This window comes from Phacochoerus africanus, chromosome 6 (assembly GCF_016906955.1).
Source record: "Phacochoerus africanus isolate WHEZ1 chromosome 6, ROS_Pafr_v1, whole genome shotgun sequence".
Lineage (NCBI taxonomy): Eukaryota > Metazoa > Chordata > Mammalia > Artiodactyla > Suidae > Phacochoerus > Phacochoerus africanus.
The window spans coordinates 73,226,303-73,249,485 of NC_062549.1; the positions used below are offsets into that span (position 1 = coordinate 73,226,303).

Genomic DNA, 23,183 nt, shown 5'->3' on the forward strand with positions numbered 1-23,183 from the left:
CTCAGTTTTATTTATGGAAACCATGTTCCATCTATTTTTGTATTTCATTTCTAGGACATCCCTATTTAACTGCATTTGTTCTCTAACCTTGGTCCTAAGAGACATGACTGGGTTGATTACAAGAAGCAGGCAACACTGTCTTGTAATTGTCACTGAATATATGATTAGTGTCTGTCTCCAGACCATTTCCTAAGGCATCTGAGGGCAGGTTAGATCTCCAGGGCCTAACATGTCATAGCTGTGCGGGAAAGTCTGCAGGATGTTAAATGCGTATTTCCATAACAAACCCTGGCAACTATGTCTTCCTTTTGGTGAATTACTTGGACTCATGTTAATATGCGAGAAAGGTTTCACCTGTAACTTGGATGTGGATTTTAGGATCTGGTAGGACCATAAGCTTAATCTGCATGTAAGTGACCTTGCTGTTTCTTGTAAGCTACCGCCAAAATGGAAAGTTTTTGGAACATTCTTGAAACATTTGGAAAACAAGACCTAAGGCCCCCTTAACAGGAATATGGTTTAGTTTGCAAAATGATTCATAAAGTCCATGATCCTTTTTAACTTCATATCACTCCAAGTTAGCCACTGTCCTTCGCACAATCGCCAAGACTAAGGTCTATGCGAAAACAATGGCCCTTGGCTGTCAGGCTGGCCTTGCCTCTGCTGCAGGTATTTTTTAATTACATATTCCCATTTAACAAATATGGTAGCTCAGGTGGGATATGCTGCTGATAGGAACAACGTTTTCCTAACAATTTTTACTCTGCTTTTTGGTGCTTCCAGAGCTGCTGGAAATAGAAGTTTAATATTGCAGACTTCTATTTGGTATTTCAACCACGTTCCCTGCGCCTTCCCAAATGTCAGTTGTTCTCTCTGTAAAACCTACAATGGAATTTTTACTGGCACACAAGTGTAGATTCAACCTTTTTGCGTTTTCCTCCGATCTCTATCAGCAAAATGAGGTTTGGGACTTGATGGGGTCATGTCAGAATCAAATTCCCTTAATTCTCATTTTAACACAGTGTTCCATCTAGTTGAAAGGTCTTCTGCTCTCTCGACATTTATTTCTTTGACATGGGATGAATCAAAGGAGGAAGGATTGGAGTCTTGGGTTTTAAACATCAGTCTGAACTCTGGCGGTGATGGCTTATCATAGCCTCTCTCTTACTGATGTGGACTCTTAACTGCTGTAGATGAATCGGAAGTTATGGTTTTGAAGGTCTTGATCTAAAATGACTTTATAAAATATTGTGCTGAGTACTCTTCCAGATTTCATGCATATTTTCAGCATTGTTTCACCTTATAAACACATGTTATAGAAGTAATTTTAAGCTATTAATTTGAGGCTCACAGCTCTGTGATTCAACATTCCTTAGGAACAATACTATTTTCTATTTTGTCACTGTGTCTCCAAGGTTTTTTGGACCATTTTGGGGTGGAATTGTCCTTGGCTTCTTTGGGGGAATATATTGCTTTCTGCAGAAGCTGTGGCAAATATATGAATAAACAAAACTCTGACTCTTGTGGGGCTAGTCTGTCCTTCCATTTTCCTAAATTTGTAATCAAACCACAGTATCTGACCAGCAACTTCTAGTGGGAGTTATCATTATTACTTTTTTTTGGCCGTGCCCATGGCATTTGGAAGTTTCCTGGCCAGGGATGGAACCCATGCCACAGCTGTAACCAGGACCACAGCGGTCACAATGCCAGATGCTCAACCCACTGCGCCACGAGGATTCTCCCTATCACTATTACTTTTAATGTGAAAATTTTACACTTAATTGATAATGTGCTTCTTTAAAACCGTACTGGTTTTTGGAATTCCCGTTGTGGCTTAGTGGTAATAAGGTATCCATGACGATGCAGGTTCAATCCATGGCCTCAATCGGTGGGTTAAGGATCCAGCGTTGTTGTGAGATGTGGTGTGTAGGTCACAGATGTGGCTCAGCTCTGGGGTTGGTATGGCTGTGGTGTAGGCTGGCAGCTGCAGCTCCAATTCGATCCCTAGCCTGGGAACTTCCATATGCTGCAGGTATAGCCCTAAAAAGGAAAAAAAAAGTACCGATTTTTTAAATTGGGTTTGGAAAGGGTCTATATTAAAAAAAAAAGTTTAGATAGAAGTAAGATACTTATTTTTTAGTTGGACATACCTAACTTAAAAAGATCTCAATAAAATTCACATTCTGAGTCCCTGAAAACAAATAGAAACATTTTTATTATAAGTGGATCATATGTTTCAGCTCAAGAACAAAGAGTAACTTTAATTGGAATTCCCGTTGTGGCTCAGTGGTTAACGAACCGGACTAGTATCGGTGCGGACCTGGGTTTGATCCCTGGCCTTGCTCAGTGGGTTAAAGATCTAGCATTGCAGTGAGCTGTGGTGTAGGCTGAAGATGTGGCTCAGATCCTGAGATGCTGTGGCTGTGGCACAGGCCTGTGGCTACAGCTCCGATCGGGCCCATAGCCTGGGAACCTCCATATGCCACAGGTGCGGCCCTAAAAATACAAAAAGACAAAAAAAAAAAAAGAGAGTGACCTTAATTGACAACTGAAAAGTCTTCCTTTACAAGTATTTCCAGATTGAAGGACTTCAGAAACGAAAAACTCCTATATTTTAATAGACTCCCTCAGCCTACAACTGACCGATAGTTAACTGCTCTATAAAGCAGGCCAATCCAGTCAATTACTTTAGGGCCAATTTGATCAGAGATCTTGGGAGTTTCAGTGAGTAGTTATGCTACTTACAGTTGGATCTCAAAAGGGGCTTTAATAAGGACTTTTTTTTCCCCTGAGATTTTGGTAAATCGTTTCCCATACAAAGATGCTTGTTTCCATGTTCCAAATAACAGAGCTTTGAGACTCAGCTGCTTGTTTTTCTGTGTCTAGCAGTAGAAAAATCTTGCCTGTTTCCACTGTATTCTCATTCCCTCACTGCAGAAAAAGTGGCCTTCTACTCCGCACGAGACCTTTTTCTAGGTGTCTCAGCTTTCATAACCTTACCTTTTGCTCAGCTGACTCTAGAAATACATGTGTTGGCTTCTAAATGGCAAAAGGGAATTCTCACCCTTTTAAATGCTGGCAAGAAGGGTCTCTCTGATCCCAGGGCACTCTGCTGCTGTCTTTCTGGATGCGTGCGGGAAAGACATCTCAGGCACACACTGGCAGCAGCCAAACAGAAAGGTGTCTTTCTCACCCTCGTGCTGGGGACCACCTGTCAATCCGAGTTCCAGTTCTTCTCAAGGGGGGATCCTGAGCATTTCCTTCAGCTGCCATCGTGGTGGGAACAGTATTTCTCAGCTTTGTCCCCCTGATTCATCACGTCTCTGGGAAGGCGAGACCAGGCCAACCTCCCTGTGAAGCTAAGGGAGGAATGCCCACATCCCCGCTGTGGCCTCAATTCAGGGCAGTTTCCTGAGGTCCCCCTCCGCTCCTCATGCTCTTCCACGCGCTGAGTCCCACCATAGCCCCGGATCTGGCTCTGCCTGGGTGAGATTGCTCTCAGGACTTGAAGACCCCAGGAGACTTGGAGTCACACTGCCCTGTGCCTTTTCTGCTCTCAGCCCCTTGTCCCTGGGGCTCAGACTCTACTCCATTAGGTCTGACTGAGGACCCACATCAGAACGGTCACAGGTCTTCTCTCCGGCAATGGCTTGGCCTCTGCAATCAGCTCTCTCTGATAAACTTGCATTTCACTTTGAAGCTTTAACTTTAGGCATGTAAACTCATCTCTGTGGACCTACTGGAGCTGTGAATCAAAACCACATGTGGACCCATCAGAAGCACTAGGAAGGGTGTACTTCTGCCCTGAGTTCTAGGACTGACCTTGGCCAGATGCACTGACCATGACCTTCCTCAATGTGTGCTCAGTCCTACTTCTGGCTTTCATTTCTCCTAAATAAGTTCCCCAGTTTTTAGCCAGTGTGATGTTTAAGTTGTCAAGAGTCATTACAGTCTAGGGATCTGATGTGTAGGTCATGTTCTGAAAGTAGCACTGGAAGTCCAACTTTTCAGAAAAGGGGTGTGTATATTTGTAGTCATTTGTAAATGACTCCCAGATGCCACATAAAGGACTTGGGCTCATTTTTTAACTTTAGAGGGCAACAGATAGAGCTTGAGTCCATCTACTAGGTCTTCTTAACATTGGGCAACAAAAGTTGTTGCTGAGTTATTATTTTCCTTGCTCTGATGGCCTTCCTTCCTTCCTTCCTTCCTTCTTTCCTCTCTCTCTCTCTCTCTTTCTTTCTTTCTAGGGCCGCACCTGTGGCTCCCGGGACTACGGACTGAATGGGAGCTGTAGCCCCTGGCCTGTGCCAAAGCCACCGCAACGCAAGATCCCAATGTGTCTGCCACCTACGCCACAGCTCACAGCAACACTGGATCCTTTAACCCACAGAGCAGAGCCAGGGATCGAACACGCATCCTCATGGATACTGGTTGGGTTCTTAACCCACTGAGCCACAATGGGAACTCCCTGATGATTTCGATTGGTTTTCCTTCTCAGAGCAAGTGGTCATTAGCATTTAATGCTTATGATTTTATTTTTTACTCTTTTAATGTCTAAACATTTGGTGGCGGGGACCCCGTCCAGTGACTCTTTCCCTAACATGGAGTCTAGAGTGTTCAGAGGCTGGACAGTTCCTCCTTTGTATTTCAATGTGGGCTGTCACCGTCACTGTGAGCTCTGGGGACTCTTACACAGTCATTCTCTGTAAGAAAGCAAAGAACTGCTCACATCACAGCCTAGCCAATGCAATGACTCCATGCATGGGACACCAAGAGGCTGTATGGCCTCTCATCCTTGGGATGTCCTGAAAAAGCACCTGGCACCTGTTGGGACCATTCAAGGGACAGCCTGCCTGAAGGCGAAGGAATGTAATCATTCAATTACCTTTTGGGATTTTTTTCAATTCTTCCTGATAACAAAAGAGCTCTGACACATCATTATTACTTAAATAAATGGAAATCACTGAGTGTTATTTGAAGAACAAAAACATATCAGTAAGATATTAGTCAGTAGTATATCGTCTCTAAAATTCCATCTGTTAACCGTGCAGTTAATAGTTCTTTTAGAGTTGGAATTTGTCAGGAATTCTCTGCAGCTACCTGTAATAAGTTTATCTTCACTGTGAAAACATTTATGCATTTGCTGTGGTTCAAACCCATTAGCTGTAACTTTCTGTTGCATGGGCTTTAGATGCATCCGGATTCATATTGTGTCTTTCAAAAATACAGTATTGTGATTCAATGCCACATCTGAAGGCTGACTTCTAAAAAATAGCTTAAGTCCCCACACAGTTTTCAGGGGAGGATCGATCCTGGGCTCCAGAAAGTTCTTTGTTTTTCAGACATTGTGAAGAGTTTGTCTGAAGGTAGAAGAGAGATATGAGGTGAGGATGACTTGTTCCACATAATAAAAGTGGGAGGCATTTGATGTGGGGAGAATGAAGCCGGGAAGAAGAAAAGAGGCGCCACTGCAGTTGGGCCTGGAGAAAGAACACACTTTCACTTATAAGATCCTTGTGATCATCATGGGCCCGTCTGGATAATCCAGGGTAATTTCCTCACCTCCAGGTCCTCTGACTAGCAACTGCAACAGAGCTGCAACCTTAATTTGCCCTTGCTATGCAACATACATACCGGTTCTGCAGATTCAGTCATTGCTTTGGGGCCATTATGTTTACCAGAGGGTTAGTCCCTCCAATTCCCACTTTTCACGGTCATGGCCATATTATTTAAATAATGGCCATATTGTTTCAATAACATATTAATTCTTCAAAGACATCAATTATCCAGTGAGCACTTACATTCCTTGTGAAAGGGTCATCCTGTAAAAGTATATTGTAAACAATTTGTTGTTTTCGTCACTGAAGAAATTGGGTCACGTCCATATTTTTGCCAGAGTCCAGGTTTTGCCGATTGCATTCCTGTGGTATGAGTTATAGGTTCCTCTGCTCCCTGTGTTTCTTGGAAATTGGTAGCTAGGTGCTTGATCGGATTCCAATTCAGCATTTTGACAGGTAATATTTAACCAGTGGGGGAGTTAAGTTCAGTCAGGAGGCAGAAACCACACCACTTTACTGAACTCAGATAATTTAATATGAAGAATTGATAATGGGAACAAAGTTGTGAACAGGTAACTGGAAAGGGAAACAGACAACTTTCAGGTATCAGAGTAAAAACTGCAGGGAGAAACAACTCTGCAGAGATTGACAGAAGGCAAGGAATAGACTTATTAACACTTAGAAGCCTAAGGATGAGCTTGAGGAGCTGAAACTCAGCCCCTGGAAGAGGAAGGCCTGGAGCGCTGTTTCTGAGCTGTGGGCTGGGAGCCAGAACTCTAAGGAAGGGGGTGCTCCTGTGCTGGTGTGTCTGAGTTCGGAAGTAGCACGAATTAGAACTTTTTTAAATTGCCAAATAATGTTCCACTTTACTTACCCATTCATTAGATGGTGGACATTTTTGGCTTTTGACCGCTTTGGGACAATTATGAATAATGCTGTTATGAATATTTGTATATAGTTTTTATGCGGATATGCGTTTTCATTTCTCTTGAGTATATACCAGGAATGGCATTGCCAGGTCATATGGTAACTCTGTTTAATATTCTGAGGAACTGCTAGACTATTTTCTAAAACACTTGCACCATTTCACATTCCCACCAGAAATGTATGAGGATCCCAGTTTCTCTACATCCTTGCCAATACTTGCTACCTGTCTTTTTCATTATAGCTATCCCCGCAGGTGTAAAGTGATATCTAATTCTGGTTTTGATTTGCATTTCCCTGATGGTTAGTGATGCTGAACACCTTTTCCTGGTCATCGTGCATCTTCTTTTGAGAAATGTCTTTTCAGAAATTTTGCCCATTTTAAAATTAGGCTTTTTATTATAAAGCCCCAAGAGTTTTACATATTCTTGAAACAAGTCCCTTGTCAGAGATACAATAGGTAAAAATAAGTTGGGAAGTGTTGCTTTTTTTCCTCTTTTATGTTTTGGAAGTGTTGGCGAAGAATTGGTATTAATTCTTCTTCAAACATTTGGTAGATGTCATCAGTGAAGCCATCTGATCCTGAGCTTTTTTGTTTTTTCTTTTTAGGGCCGTGCCCATGGCATATGAAAGTTCCCAGGCTAGAGGCTGAATCAAAGCTACAGCTGCCAGCCTACACCACAGCCACAGCAATGTGGGATCCGAGCCACGTCTCTGACCTACACCACAACTCACTGCAAAACCAGATCCTTAACCCACTGAGTGAGGCCAGGGATCAAACCTGTAATCCTCATGGAAACTAGTTGGATTTTCTCCACCTCGCCACAACGGGAACTTCTGGTCCTGAGCTGTTTATTTTGGGAAGTTTTTTTTTGATTACTAATTCAATTTATTTACTTATTGAAGGTCTATTCAGATTTTCTATTTTTTTTTGAGTCAATTTTGGTTTGTGTTTTTCTTGGAGTGCATTCATTTCATCTAAGTTATCTAATTTGTAGGTACATGATTGTTCATAGTATTCCTTTATAATTCTTTTTATTTATGTAATATTGGTATAAATGTTCCCTCATTAATTTTATGATTCTAATTCTTTGAGTCTTCTTTCTTTTTTTCTTAATCTAATTAAAGTTTAAAAAAACATTTGGGGAGTTCCCGTCGTGGCGCAGTGGTTAACGAATCCGACTAGGAACCATGAGGTTGCAGGTTCGGTCCCTGCCCTTGCTCAGTGGGTTAACGATCCGGCGTTGCTGTGAGCTGTGGTGTAGGTTGCAGACGAGGCTCGGATTCTTCTTCGTTGCTGTGGCTCTGGCGTAGGCCGGTGGCTACAGCTCCGATTCAACCCCTAGCCTGGGAACCTCCATATGCTGCGGGAGCGGCCCAAGAAATAGCAAAAAAAAAAAGACAAAAAAAAAATAAAATAAAAAACATTTGGTTTTGTTGATTTTTCTTTATTGTTTTTCTACTTTTTATTTTATTAGTTTTAGCACTAATACTGTTTCCTATTTTCTATTAGCTTTGTGCTCAAATTTTTTTTTTCTCTAAGTGACTTAAGGTAAAAGTTTAGGTTATGGATTTAAAATCTTTCTTCTTCTTTTAAAGTAGTGATTATAGCTATGAATTTTTCTCTAAGCATTAATTTAGCTATATTCCATAAGAGTTGTTGTGTTTATGTCTTCATTTTCTTTTCTTTTTTTTTTGTCTTTTTGCCTTTTCTAGGGCCGCTTCCCATGGCATATGGAGGTTCCCAGGCTAGGGGTTGAATTGGAGCTACAGCTGCTGACCTACACCACAGCCACAGCAACACCAGATCCGAGCCATGTCTTTGACCTAAACCACAGCTCATGGCAATGCCAGATCCTTAACCCACTGAGCAAGGCCAGGAATCGAACCCACAACCTCACGATTCCTAGTCGGATTCCTTAACCACTGAGCCACGACGGGAACTCCATGTCTTCATTTTCTGTCATCTCCAAGTATTTTCTAATTTCCCTTTTGATTTTTTGTTTGATCCACTGATATTTAGTAGTGTGTTGTATACTTTCCAAATATTTGTGAATTTGCAAAAACATTTTTTCTATTTTATTTTATTTTATTTTATTTTATTTTATTTTATTTTATTTTTTGTCTTTTTGCCTTTTCTAGGGCCGCTTCCCATGGCATATGGAGGTTCCCAGGCTAGGGGTCTAATCAGAGCTGTAGCCACCGGCTTATGCCAGAGCCACAGCAACTGGGGATCCGAGCCGCATTTGCAACCTACACCACAGCTCACGGCAATACCAGATCCTTAATCCATTGAGCAAGGCCAGGGAACCTCATGGTTCCTAGTCAGATTCATTAAGCACTGATCCATGATGGGAACTCCTCCATTTTTTCTATTTTAAATTTCCTATTTCACTGCATTGTCATCAGAGGAAATACACTGTATAATTTAAATCCTTTTACACATATGAGAGGAATATGTATTAGGTATTTTGCTGTCTTTGGGTGGAGTTTTCTCATAGGTCTAGTTTTTTTTTCTTTTTTTTTTTAGTGTTTTTCAATTCCTCTATTTCCTAGCTGATCTTCTGCCAAGTTGTTCTATTCATTACTGAAGTTAGAGTATTGAAGTGTCTATTACTGTTGAATTCTCAGCCTTTCTTTTGCGTGTTTTGGGGCTCTGTTTTTAGGTGCATATATATGCATATATGTTCATAAATTTTTCTGACTTTCTGATGGATTGACCCTTTTATCATTTTAAAATGTCCCTCTTTAGTAAAATTTTTTGTTAAAGTCCATTTTTGTCTGATATTAGTATGGCCACTCCAGCTTTCTCATGGTTGCTGTTTATATGACGTATTTTTCCATCATTTTACTTTCAACCTATTTGCATCTAAAGTGTGTAAATGCATTATATACTATACACTATAAAGAGCATATAGTTGGGTCTTTTTTAAAAAAAATCCAATCTTGGAGCTCCTATTGCGGGTCAGTGGAAACAAATCTGACTAGTACACATGAGGATGCACGTTCGATCCCTGGTCTCACTCAGTGGGCTAAGGATCTGGTGTTGCTGTGAGCTGTGGTGTAGGTTGCAGATGTGGCTCAGATCTGGCATTGCTGTGGCTGTGGCATAGGCTGGCAACTGTAGCTCCAATTTGACCTCTAGCTTGGGAACTTCCATACGCTGCAGGTGCAGCCCTAAAAAGACAAAAAAAAAAAAATCCAATCTTGTAATCTCTGCCTTTTGATTGAATTATCTACTCCATTCATATTTAATGCTATTATTGGTATTGGATTTATGTCTGCCTTTTTACTTTTAGTTTTCTTTATATTGCATGCCATTTTTCTTCCACTATTCCTCCCTTATTGCATTCTCTTTCATTAAATAAATATATTCTAGTAAAACATTTTAATTTATTAAATTTTTTTTGCTACTTTTTGAGTTATTACCTTAGTGGTTGTTGTAGAGTTTACCACATACATCTTATCAAGGTCAATTTCAGATTTATACTAAATTAATCATGGTGCAAAAATTTAGAGATGAAACTTCCATATAGCTCTATTCTCTCTTCCCACTTTTTGTACTATTATTATTATATTTATTACACCTTTTTATGTTACAAAGCAAGAATACATTATTATAATTATTTATATTTTTATGTCTGCTAAAATGCTGAGAAAAGATAGGAGAATAAGTATGTGTTTAGAGTTTGTTATTTACCATTTGTTATTTACCCTTCTTATCTACCATCTGTTTCATTTAATTTGTTCTTGTGTGTTTGAGTTACCATCTGGTGTTATTTCCTTACTCAAGTACAGCTGTGCTCCACCTATCTCCTTTGTGCTATTATTGTCAGATAATATATTTTCCTGTTGTAGACCAATAGTACAATTATACACATGTTGTTTTATATAACTGGTTTCAAAATCAGTTAATAGAAGAAAGAAGAAGAAATAAGCATTCATATTATCCTTTATAACTGTATAATTATCTTTACTGGTACTAACTGGGGTGTCCTGGTTTTTGTCTGAAGAATTTGATATATATATCTTGTAAGGTGAATCTCTGGTAACAGTAAATTCTCTCAGACTTTGTTTATCTCAGCATGTCTTTATTTTGATTTCATTTTTTAAAGTTATTTGTGCTGGATGTAAGGTTTTTGGTTGACAGTGTATTTCTTTCACCACTTCTTGTGACTGCCTTCTTGTCTACATTGTTTCTCAGGAGAAGCCAGCTGTTAATCTCATTGGGGTTCTCTTGTATATGATGTCATTTTTTATTGCTACTTTCAAGATTTTCTCTTTGAATTTGTCATTCCACATATTTACTATGACATTTACTGCGATATGTCTTGTTGTGGATTTCTTTACATTTATTTTAACCTTGAGTTCATTGAGCACTTGGATCTGTAGAATAATGTTTTTCAGCAAATTTGAGAAGTTTCCAGATATTATTTCTTTGAATAATTTTTCTGCTTCTTTTTCTCTCTTTGTCCTTCTGGTACTCTTATTCCACATATGTTTGTGTGATTAAAGATGTCTTATTCTCTAAGGCTGTTCATTATTCTTAATTTTTTAATCTCTATTCTTTGAATTGCATGATTTCTATGATTCATAGTCAGGTTCACTGATTTTTTTTCTTTTGCTAGTTCAAATCTACCTTTGAGTTTCTCTGATGAATTTTTCATCTCAGTCACTGTACTTTTAAATTAATTACTTAATTAATTTAAAATTTCTATTTAGGTCCTTTTAAAATAATTTCTCTCTTTATTGATAGTCTTTCTTTGCTAAGATATTGTCTTAGTTTACTTCTTTTTCTGGGTTTCCTTTAGGTCTTTGACCATATTGCTACTTTAAGTTTTTGTCTGTTAAATCTGACATATAAGCATCCCCTCCTGCCTGCAACAGGCAGTTTCTGTTCCCTGTTCTTTTTCCTGTGTATGATTTACATTTTTTTTTTTGGGCATGTCATGTAATTTTTTGTTGCTGAAACTGGACATTTTAGGTAATACATTGTAGTAACTTCAGACACTGACTACCTTACTTGTTTTCTGGGGCTTGTTTTTGTTGTTGTTTGTGGTGCTTTGTGACTTAGCTAGATTCTTCATTCAATGGAGTCTATTTCCCCCACAATTAAGAAGCTCCTCAGAGGGCACAGCATTGGGTGTGATAGTGGTTTTGGCAGGGCTCTCTTTTCCCTGTTAAGCTCTCTGTCTCATTTGATATTATATTTAACTTGTTAGACTCCATTAATTATCAACTGGTTTCTCTATTGTTTATGACAGGGCTCTTGGGGCATAAATTGCTCAGAAGAGGGATCCAATTAAATTCACACGGGAGTAGTTTTTGAGGTCAGTCTTTGAGGTTTGTTCTGACCTCAGCAAGGCTCTTAACTGCACTTTTCCATGATTCTCTCTGGTGAACTAGCTGGCTTATGGTTTAGCTTATTGCTTTTTTTTAGGGTTGCATGTGCAGCATATAAAAGTTCCCAGGCCAGGGGTCAAGTTGGAGCTGCAGCTGCTGGCTGATGCCACAGTCACAGCAACACAGGATCCAAGCCACGTCTACAACTTACACCACATCTCAAAACAACACAGGATCCTTATCCCACTGAGTGAGGCCAGGGATTGAACCTGCATCCTCATGAATACTAGTTGGGTTCACTACTGCTGAGCCACAATGGTTATAGCTCATTAAGAGCTATTGCTCTTAATTAAAAGAAACTATTGCTTTGGGAAACATCCTTAGTCTTGAACTTCCCCCAAATCTATTTCAAATAAAGTCATGTTTCTGGGAGAGCTGTAGAGTTATTTTCTTATGAACTGCCTCTCCCCTTGGGAACAATCTCTGAACCACACTCTAGGTACTGGGTATGTTCGTAGCCTCTTGTCTTAGCATGCCTCACCTGGAGTGGAATCTCTAACCTACAAGTGAGCTGGGGTGACTGTAGTCAGGGTCCAATACTCCAGGCATGCTATGCCTGGGATATAACTTCTACCCTATGGTGGAGACTAGGTGGAAGAGGGGGGCCCTGACCTCTCAGATGTTCTCACCAGGAATTTAGCTTCATCATAGAGTTGGTGGGGATGAGAAACCTTGGCATACTGCCTTTCCTGGTGAGATACTGGAAACCCTTGAGTGAGAGCTGAAGAGAGAAGGAGACCTGTCTTCTTGCCCAGAAGTGGAGCTTCTGTCCTACCTAGCTGTTGGGAGTGGTTTACGGCTCTTATGCACATTCACATTGTTCTTAGAGATTTTAGTGGATTTTCTTTTTCTTTTTTCTTTTTTCTTTTTTTTTGGTCTTTTTTTGGGCCACACCCACAATGTATGGAAGTTCCTGGACTAGGGGTCGAATCAGTACTGTAGCGGCTGGCCTACGCCACAGCCATAGCCATACCAGATCTGAGGAGTGTCTGTGACCTACACTGCAGCTGGAGCAATGCCAGATCCTTTAACCCACTGAACAGGGCCAGGGATCGAACCCACATCCTCATGGATACTAGTCGGGTTCTTAACCTGCTGAGCCACAATGGGAACTCCTTTAGTAGGTTTTCTTGAATACATGTTCTTCATTTGCTGTATCTCTTTAGAAAAATCCCAGAGAGTTTAAATGATTGATTAAAAATAAAAAAGTTTTCATAAAATTTTTTGTTTCTCTGATGATTGGGTCCATGGACATCTTCACACTTTTCATCCCAGAAGTGAACTCCAGAGACTGCTTTTAAGATTTTTAATTTTGCTTTAGGATTATATAAAATATTTATGTTCCAAAATCAAATATACAAACTAAGATACATTCAGAAAAGGACTAACATGGCATTCTTCTACCCTATTTTACCCTTCATTTTATAGGCAACCATTTACATATCTTTCTTTTTTTAAACCAATAAATGAGTATGTTATTTAGGAAGGTTTGTGTTTTTTGTTCTCATGGTTACCTTTATACTAATATCTTTATATAACACTTTAAGCACTCTCTTTTTTTGGCAATTGTCTATTTATGAACAAGACTGAAATTAGCTGGTGTCCTATTTCCCCTCCTATTTATCTCCGCATCGTGTCATTTGATGTAATGTACCTTTTCTTTAAGTGAGAATCTTCTATTTTCATATATTTTCCCACCAAGTATTTTTTCCCCAAGTATTGATAGTTGTTTTATAGCATACATTATTAAACCATATTACTAAATATTATCTGTCTACCTTATAACCATTATGTAGTGTTTCATCAATATTTCTCCTTTTATTTTGGTTGTCAGAAACTCATTTTCTAGTAAATTCTTATAGAAGATTTATCTGAACCATGTTTCTGGAATTCAAAGCCATTAGTCTGTTGTTCTTAAACTTGAAGTTCATTTGAGCAGAATATAAAATCCTTGGCTTGCATTTTGTTTTGCATACCTTAAACATATTATTTCATTGTCTTCTGGCTTGTAATTCTTGTTCCAAAAAAGTCGTATGACAATTTTCTTTATTTGTGAGTTGATAATTTTGCTGAATGGCCAAAGGTTTTCTTTTTAAAGACTAACAGTGTCCCTGTAATGTTTCAGTGTTGACAATTCTGCATCACTTTTGTCTAGTACATAAGGTAGGTTCATGTCTTTTTTAATACAGGAAAATTTTCTTATAGATTTTTTTGTTCTCTTCCATTACTTTGCTCATTTCTTTGGGGACTCCTAATATGTATATTGGATCTTATTTTTGCCCTCAAAATTATACTTTTAGTTTAAGAAGTATTTGTTTTTCCATCTCATAATTCTCTTCAGGGCATGTTTTATGGTTTTTATTCAGGTTTGCCTGATTTTTCTTTATTTTGAATTCTTTTTTGAGTTCCCTCACCTTTTAAAAAGTATTTCTTTTCTCCAATCACTTCATTTCCAAGTTTTCCTAATTCTCCTTTGTGTTCTTCTTTAATGCTTTCTACAGTTATTTATTTTAATTCTTTTTGAAATATTAGGTAAGCGTTTTTATTGGCTTTGTGGGCACTTTTTTTTTTTTGGTGTGCTTTCATTGTTCATATAAGGCTGTCCCTCCCTCCCTCCCTCTCTCCTTCCCTCCCTCCTTTTGCAATGATAATGTTGTATAGAAAGTGACTTGTAACACTTTTCTGTTGCTCATTTTAAGTGACATTTTCCCTATACTTTTAAGATGCAGAGGTTGGCCACAATATCTCTTCTAGCTTCATAGCTCTAGAGCTTCCTTGTTTTGCTGTTTTGATGAAATGATTAAAACATGGACCAGTTTCTGAGCTTTGTCTTCTCTGCTCTCTTTCCTCATGCATATCTAGATTTCTCTTTTCTTTGCCTCAGATACCCTTGTCCTGCTCAACTTAGATTCTGCTCTCACCAACTTATCCTTAGTGAGAGGCTTGCTCTAAAAAAGAGCTCAGGATTGCAAGTTTTGAGAATCCTAAGGCCAAGGCCATTTCAGCACCTGCTGGCCTTTCCACAGGTCCGCACCTGTGAATCAGAATTTGCAGAACATTCTGAAAGTTCCGCTGCTATGCTTAAGAGTCACTCTTGGTGATTTTGAGTTCCCCTGTCCTCAGGGCACCAAGGTGTCCCAGGTTCCTTTTCCCATATGAATGTGGATATCAAGTGGGTCTTGTCGTTGTTGGTGGTTCAACTCGTACTTTTCATAATTTGGAATGCTTACCAACTAGTGTAATTGTAGATTCTTATATTTCTTTAATAGTGTGGTTTTTCCCACACTTCACTATTTGAATAAATATGTGGTTTCCTTGAGCTTCTTAGATCACACATAGAAATAATTCTGTCTTTTAAAGCTTGATGTGAATCACAGAATACAGAGGGGAGATAACAGAACAGACTATCTAGAGTTTTTCTTACAGTGGTGGAGTCTCCAAATCTACTTGAACCTGATGAGCTGGTTTATCCAAATTTCATTGTTTTTGAATTTTATCTATGATCCAGCTCTAAAGACCTCCAGAAGGGAGAAATGGGAGTTTAGGGCTATTTTTTTTCTGTGTTAAAAATTATTCTCCAACCTAGAAAAAATTAATGTCTTCACCCTATGAAAATTTTAGCCTCTTGAAATCATGATGTTTTTAAATAACGAGGCCTTGATCTTCAATTAGAGCTAAAAGTTACAAGGTCCTTCACTGCAAAGATATTTGATGATCTGCTTTCAAGACAAGCCTAAAGTTATACACTAATCCCATATATGAGAAAAGAAAGCACAGCTGAATAGTGGCCAAATTTTCATTATCAGAGATGAAGCTCGGCATTTACACTGAGTTCCCAAAGTCAGTTATTTTATATGTGTGGGGTTAGAAACAATGAACATTTCTTTGCTGAATTGCTGATGTATAAATCTGGGGCATATCCTACTTTAGGAAGTTGCTCTGTAATAAAATATAAAACTTGGAGCTATTTAAAAAAGCAATGCTCTAGTGCATTGAAAGTTTCACTTGCTCAGAGGCAGAATAATTGATGGAATTTAGAAATCATAATCACGACTTTGACATTCCTAGTTTCTTTGGTCCAGTTATTAATGACTGTAAATCTCATTTAGATTTTTCTATGCATTTCCTCCTCAACAAATAAAAATTTCTGATCTCTATTCCCTATGGGATCACATGGAGATGGAGAGGTAAAGAATGAGAAAGAGTGAAATAAAACAGAAAATGGGAATTATAAGAATACTTGCTTCTATATATTTGGAATACTTGAATTACAAAGAAATCTGGTTTCTTTGAAGATGAAAAAAAAAGGGCAACTCAATGATCTACAAATAGGCCATTTCATTTCATTCAATGTGTTTTACGTACACCAAGTAGGCACAGTGAATACATGAATTGAAATTCTGCCCAATCAGGATAAAACTCAAATATTGCTTCCTCTTTGAAGCCTGCCTTGATGCCTAGTCAGAAGCAATCTCTGATCCTTTCCTTCTCTGAATGATCGCTTACGGAGTCCTGACAGGAAGCATGTTTCTGGGGCTCATCCTAAGATCTTTACCAGAGTGTAAGGTTGTGGGAAATCCTATTTCCCTTTGCTCTCTGCTCTTATGTATTCGATCCCATCCCACTGCTCTTCTTACAACAGGACTCACATCTTCACCCCCCCCCCCAGGAGATGGGCCTTTTGGAGGTTATTGAGTCAGGGCATGGTTGGGACAGTCACAAACTGTCCCAACTGTGGGTGATAGAGTATGGCTGAAGGGATCCCATGTGATTTCTTCTTTTTAATTTTTTTCTTTTTAGGGCCACTGCTTCATATGGAAGTTCCCAGGCTAGGGGTAGAATTGGAGCTGCAGCTGCCAGCCTACACCACAGCCACAGCAACACCAAATCCGAGCCACATCTGTGACCTCCACCACAGCTCACAGCAACGCTGGATCCTTGACCCACCGTGCCAGGCCAGGGAGTGAACCTGCATCCTCGTGGTTACTAGTTGGACCTTTACCATTGAGCCACAATGGGAGCTCTTCCATTTGACTTTTGAGGCAAAGTCATAGAAAGGAGAGAGAACCTCCCCCACCCCTGTATGACTGTACACTCAGATCCTAGAGCTGGTTTTGTAAGGAAAGCCTAGCACACCCCCAGATCTGTGACCAAGAACAGTTGATGGAAATTTATTAAATTGCTGGTTAAAAATCCCAATTCTCTTTTTGCTCCCTGATATAGGAAGTGGCCTCAAATATTGTAGATCTGTATGGAAACATGTGTACCCATTGGTCAGGCTAGTCATTTGCTGTCCTTCAAATGGGTATTCATGAAATATTTGTTAAATAGTTAAAGGTGAGGCTATAAAAGGTTATCACAACTTGGGCAGCTTACCTGTGTAAGAGCCTGGTCTGGCTGTGATGAGTACAAATGATTGGCTGTCATCTCAGTCCTCTTGAAACTGCAGTCATAATGAGAATTTCAGCCTTCCCAAATAGGATACAAAGAAATATTCTGAGAGTTCCTGTTGTAGCTCAGTGGGTTAAGAACCTGACATAGTGTCCATGAGGATGTGGGTTCCTTCTCTGGCCTTGTGCAATGGATTAAGGATCTGGTGTGGCTGCAAGCTGAAGGATAGGTTGCAGATGCAACTTGGATCTGGCATTTCTGTGGCCGTGGCTGTGGGATAGGCTGGCAGCTGCAGCTCTGATTCAGCCCTTAGCCTGGGAACCTCCAGATGCTACAGGTGTGGTCCTAAAATGATTAAAAAAAAAAAAAAAAAAAGAACATAGTCTATGCCAGCGCCTTTCTTCTTTTCTTCCTCTTTTTTTTTTTTTTAAACATAAGACATCATCTTTATGAATACTGCAAGTCCTTTTGTGCATAGCTGTCAGCCTGGTATTGGGAAACCTGGAGGCTTAGTCTCTCTGCACCTCTCTCAATTGCCTTCCAAATGGAGTGTTGAATAAAATTACTTTAAAAATTCTTGCTTGCTATATTATTCCATCTCTTCGGCATATGGAGTTTCATGATACATCTGTGTAGAAAAAAGGAGGATACACACATGAGTTACAAGGGAAATTCAAAAGAATCAACTTATATATTCCTGAGGTTAATTAAAATATGGTTCCGACTTATAAAACCTCCACCTCATTCAGAGATAACACTTTAAAATTTTTTACAAAATCTTAGTGAGCTGAAGTAGAGGGCAGTATATCATAAACTACAGAATTCATGGAAGAAATAAAAGCTTAATGCATCATTGCCATGCTGATCAAATCTATGCATAATTTTTACAAATAATAAAATATGGATCTTGATGAGGTCACCACTATAAATGCATAACTAGATTTTGTGCACACAGTTCTGAAAAATTTGTAGTATGATGCTACAATTATATGATGGAAAATTTTCTCCCCAAAATAATGCTTAGATTATGAAGGCAAAATATCTGCATGGAAGAGAAGTTTATTTGTTGATTAAATCACATTTATTGAGAAATAATGAGCAAAATAAATGATAGTAGAATGACACTTGGGTCATGAAATAACTGAGGTGTCCAGCAGTTAAACTGTGAGATTACAGACTGAAAATCAGATGAAAGAAAAATAATGAGTTCTAATAGGGTGAAAACTTTTTACGGTTAAGTTGGGTGAAGACATTTATAGTTTGGTTTTGCAAAAGCTCCAGGCTATGCAAAGTACAAAGAAGAAGCCAGAATTTCAAGTCTGAAAAGAGACATTAGATACCTAGATACATCAAACTATTAATAGACTGGCCTATTTATACATAGATACTGGTTATTTCTACTAAATTTTATGCAGGATTTAATATTTATGAGATTTTTATGATTCAAATAAAAGGTTGTGGCTATAGGAAAGTGATTTCTCTTGTTCTGAAACTTTTCTTATTGGTTTCATTTTCTTTTGCTTTCCTTCTCCTTCTAAAAATGTTCTTCTTGTTCAAGCTGCAACATTGAGGTGATATGATATAGAGTGTTGATTAATTAATAATTGTTTGAAGTTTCTGCTGCTAATTAAAATACTTTTTCATCATATTTATCAAAAATATTGTGTAAAATAATTTTTTTTAATTCACCCAAATTAGCAAGTTCAAAGAAGGCAAAGAAAAATGGAAGGACTGTTTTAAATTGCAGGAGTCTAAAGAGTTGACAACCAAATTCAATACATGATGCTGGATTTGATCCTGAGCCTATAGAAATGTTTTCCTACAAATGGAATTATTGAGAAATTTGACAACATATGAAATGGTCTTGTGAATTAGTAATGATGGATTAATGTTAATTTCATTATATAGATGATGGTGCGGCTGTTATATAGAATAGTGTCCTTGTTTTTTAAGAAATAACCCTCAAAATACTTACAGCAGCATGTTTCAATTTGTTCTCCATTAGTTCAGGAAAAAATTAATATGTATATGTGTGTATGTATGAGAGAGAGAGAGAGTGAGAGAGAGAGACAGCAACATTGAGGGACAGACAGAGAAAAGAAATGAGCAAAGCAAATGTGTAACCTATTTATAGTTGGGGAAACTGAGTAATAAGTATACAGGCATCTTTATACTTACACTATTCTTATACATTTTTAAATAAGTTTTGCGGGTTTTTTTTTCTTAAGTTCAAAAAGCAACAAAAATGTTTTTCACAATATTCTCTGTGGTTTTCACTTCTGTTGGTAGAAAACAAGTCAAGATAAAATAGGAAAAACTGAAAATTAATCACCCACCTTCTGTAAGTATTCTCTATAGTTTAGAAAATTTTTTTTTTATTTGTTAAATTTTTTTTTTTTTGCTTTTTGTCTTTTTAGGGCTGCACCTGCAGCATATGGAGATTCCCAGGCTAGGGGTCTAATTGGAGTTGTAGCCACCAACCTACACCGCAGCCACAGCAACATGGGATCCCAGCCATGTCTGCGACCTACACCGCAGCTCATGGCAATGCTGGATACTTAACCCATTGAACAAGGCCAGGGATGGAACCTGCAACCTCATGGTTCCCAGTAGGATTCATTTCCACTGTGCCACGTTGGGAACTCCTAAAAAATTTTATTTTTGATTTTAATGATCTCAATTTTTTTTTGGCCTTGCTGCAGAAGTTCCTGAGCCAGGAATTGAACCCATATACCACAGCAGTGACAATCCTGGATCCTTAACCTGCTGAACCACCAGGGAATTCTCATGAATGATTTATTTTTAATCACAACTTTCCAAACCAGTTAGTGGCTTTTAGTTCAGCACCCATGTCTTACAATGTATGAGATTTATAAACTCTTTCCAAAACTGCAGTTTTACAAGAGAATATAAAAATTCCTAATTTTGTGTTATTTTAAATTTACTATCCCTGAAATTTAATGTCCTAAAGTAACAGGTCTTCTAAAAATTTAGGCAAAATACTGGACTTCTAGGCCATAATTATAAGCTTGATAGCAACATGGCTAGGCAATCTGGGAAATACGGTCCATGAACTTATATGTATGATGTTAAAACAATTCAAACTCGAGCCGGACTTAACTCAGATCTTTATTCCATATGCATGAATATTAATGCTTTTAGTTACTTTTATTTTATAACTTTAATAACATGGGTTTTTAAGATGAGTTTTTTTTCTTACTCCTTTCCATACTCCTTTGCACCATGACATTAGATTTTAGACATTAGATAGATCTAAGCTCCTACATCTTTTCCTTATAGCATACACTATCAGGATGTAATTTATTCCCATGCGGTGAGTTACCAAAGACAAAAAGAAACAATTAATTCAATTACAAATTAGAATTCCTGAGAAAAAAGCATCTTACATTTGTAATTTTGATAGACACAGTTCAGCAATACATCGCTAACCAAGTTAATTCCTTGCTAGTGTTATTTTCATCCTCCTTGGAGTTTATAGAGCTTTTTATTATTTATTTATTTATTTATTTGTCTTTTTGCCATTTCTTGGGCTGCTCCTGTGGCATATGGAGGTTCCCAGGCTAGGGGTCTAATCGGAGCTGTAGCTGCTGGCCTGTGCCAGAGCCACAGCAACGCAGGATCCGAGCCGCATCTGCAACCTACACCACAGCTCACGGCAATACCGGATCGTTAACCCACTGAGCAAGGGCAGGGATCGAACCCGCAACTTCATGGTTCCTGGTCGGATTCGTTAACCACTGCGCCACGACGGGAACTCCTATAGAGCTTTTTAGATGTGTAGAATAATGCTTTCATTATATTTGGGAAGTTTTGGATCAGTATTTCCTCCAATATTCTCTTTTGCCCTTCTTCTCTTTCTCCTCTTTCTAGGACTCCAATTTTACATATTTTGGGATACTTGATGTCCTGTTCATTTTTCTTCATTGGTTTTTCTTTCTGTTCCTTAGACTGGATAATCTCAATTGGTCTATCTTTAAGTTTGCTGATTATTTCTTCTTTCTACTCAAATCTACAGTTGAGCCTCTTTAATTAATTTTTCTTTTCTTTTCCACTCCAGGATTTCTACTTGTTTTTTAAAAATAATTCTGTTTATATTTTCTATTGGGTAAGACACTGTCCACATCTTCTCCTTTAGTTCTTTTTTTTTTTTTTTTGCCTTTTCTAGGGCCACTCCCGCGGCATATGGAGATTCCCAGGCTAGGGGTCTAATCAGAACTGTAGCTGCTGGCCTACGCCAGAGCCACAGCAAAGCGGGATCCGAGCCACATCTGCAACCTACACCACAGCTCGCGGCAATGCCAGATCCTTAACCCACTGAGCAAGGCCAGGGATCGAACCCGCAACCTCATGGTTCCTAGTCAGATTCGTTAACCACTGTGCCATGACAGGAACTCCTCCTTTAGTTCTTTAGACATGATTTTCTTTGGTTCTTCATACATTTGTAAAATAAGTGATTCGAAGTCTTTGTCTAGTAAGTCCAACATAGGGGCTTTCCCAGGGACAGTTTCCCTGCTGTGTGAGGGAAGAAGCATACACCAAAAGAGCAACGGTGCCAGGTAACATGTACCAGAAGGAACCAGAAGCAGCTGCCTGGGAGTGGTCCCAGGGATGGGGACTCAAAGTATCAGAAGAGAAAGCTAAGTCAGGGAGAGGTGTCAATGCAGGGATACTCATGGTGACACAGTAGACAGCCCCTCCTGTCAAGGGCCCAGTGAACTGCTTAACTCTCTGCAGGCATGGCTTTTGGATGTTTGAAAAGTGTTGCCTTTTATTAAATGAAGTAGAGATAGCAGAAAAGCCATGGCTGGGATCAGAAGGTCTAGTTGCTGGTAGCCCTTAGACTTAGCCTGGTGAAATAGGACAGAACCTTGATTTCCTGAGACCAGGAGCCAGAACTGCTCTTAGGGAGGGAACTGTCTTTCAGTGCAAGGTGAACCATGGTGTGAGAAGAGAGCATGATTTAGCAGAACCCAAGGGGGGGGGAGGGGAAGACAGTCAAACTTTCCAGCCAGATGCACTTGGACATTAAGCTGGGGCTGAGGGTGGGAGGGGGGCTGTTGGGGAAGAGAAGAAGACAGGAAGGCTGGACACAATGCAAGAGGCTCAAGCTCAGATTCCAGAAGTGGCCGTGGCCTTTACAGATCCGCCCCCACATGATATTAAACTGTTACCAATGTTGCAAAATAGATTCTGCCATCTTTCCAAATAATCAATTCACATTCTCTATCACACAGATGTTTTGAGTTGGGTGGTGGCTAGTGAATGCTGAGGAAGAAGTCTTTAACCTACACCTGAACTGACCCAGTCCTGAACAACAGAGATCACAGAGACATTCCTAAAGCTGAGCTGATTTAGTGGCAGCAGGAACTGGGAGCTGGATCTGCCTAGAACGTAAGTGCTCCTGGGCTCTGCAGGTATGTCTGGGGTGGGGAGGGTGTGGGGTGGAATGTCCATCGTCTATGGTAAGGGGTTTGTGTTCATCTCATCTGTCAGGAAGGGCCAGACTCTGAGCGTGATCTTGCTTCTGATAGTCTGGGGGCTACAGGAAAATGGTTCCTGGAGAAATCTCTCTTATTGGTTGTGTTCTGAAGAATGGGTTTGGCTAAGTAGGAGACAATTCCGTAAAATGGTGAAGGTGTAAATCAGATGGTGGGAAACTGAGGGAACCAAAGAGTGAGAGAAGAAGGCAGTGTACCTGGGTGTGAGATTAGCTATAAGCTGTAGAAGGAACATGGGAGAGAAACAAGTACATATGATAAACTGACCATGGGTGAGCATGTAATTTTCCCCCATTTGTCTTTTGTAAAGAGAGAAATTAGCCAGATGATTTTTGAGTTCATCCTAAAATTCTCTTATTCTACTAATTACTGTGTTCTGTAATTT

At 39.2% G+C, this 23,183-nt stretch overlaps 1 long non-coding RNA gene across 1 annotated transcript in view; it reads left to right on the forward strand.

The window, feature by feature from the left end:
* The window catches only part of LOC125129299 (uncharacterized), a 38,844-nt gene extending 16,146 nt beyond the window's left edge, over positions 1-22,698 (forward strand). Inside the window, exon 3 of the long non-coding RNA XR_007135445.1 lies at positions 22,535-22,698. This is a non-coding gene — a long non-coding RNA (uncharacterized LOC125129299). The remainder of the gene's footprint in view (positions 1-22,534) is intronic.
* Positions 22,699-23,183: the final 485 nt, after the last annotated feature.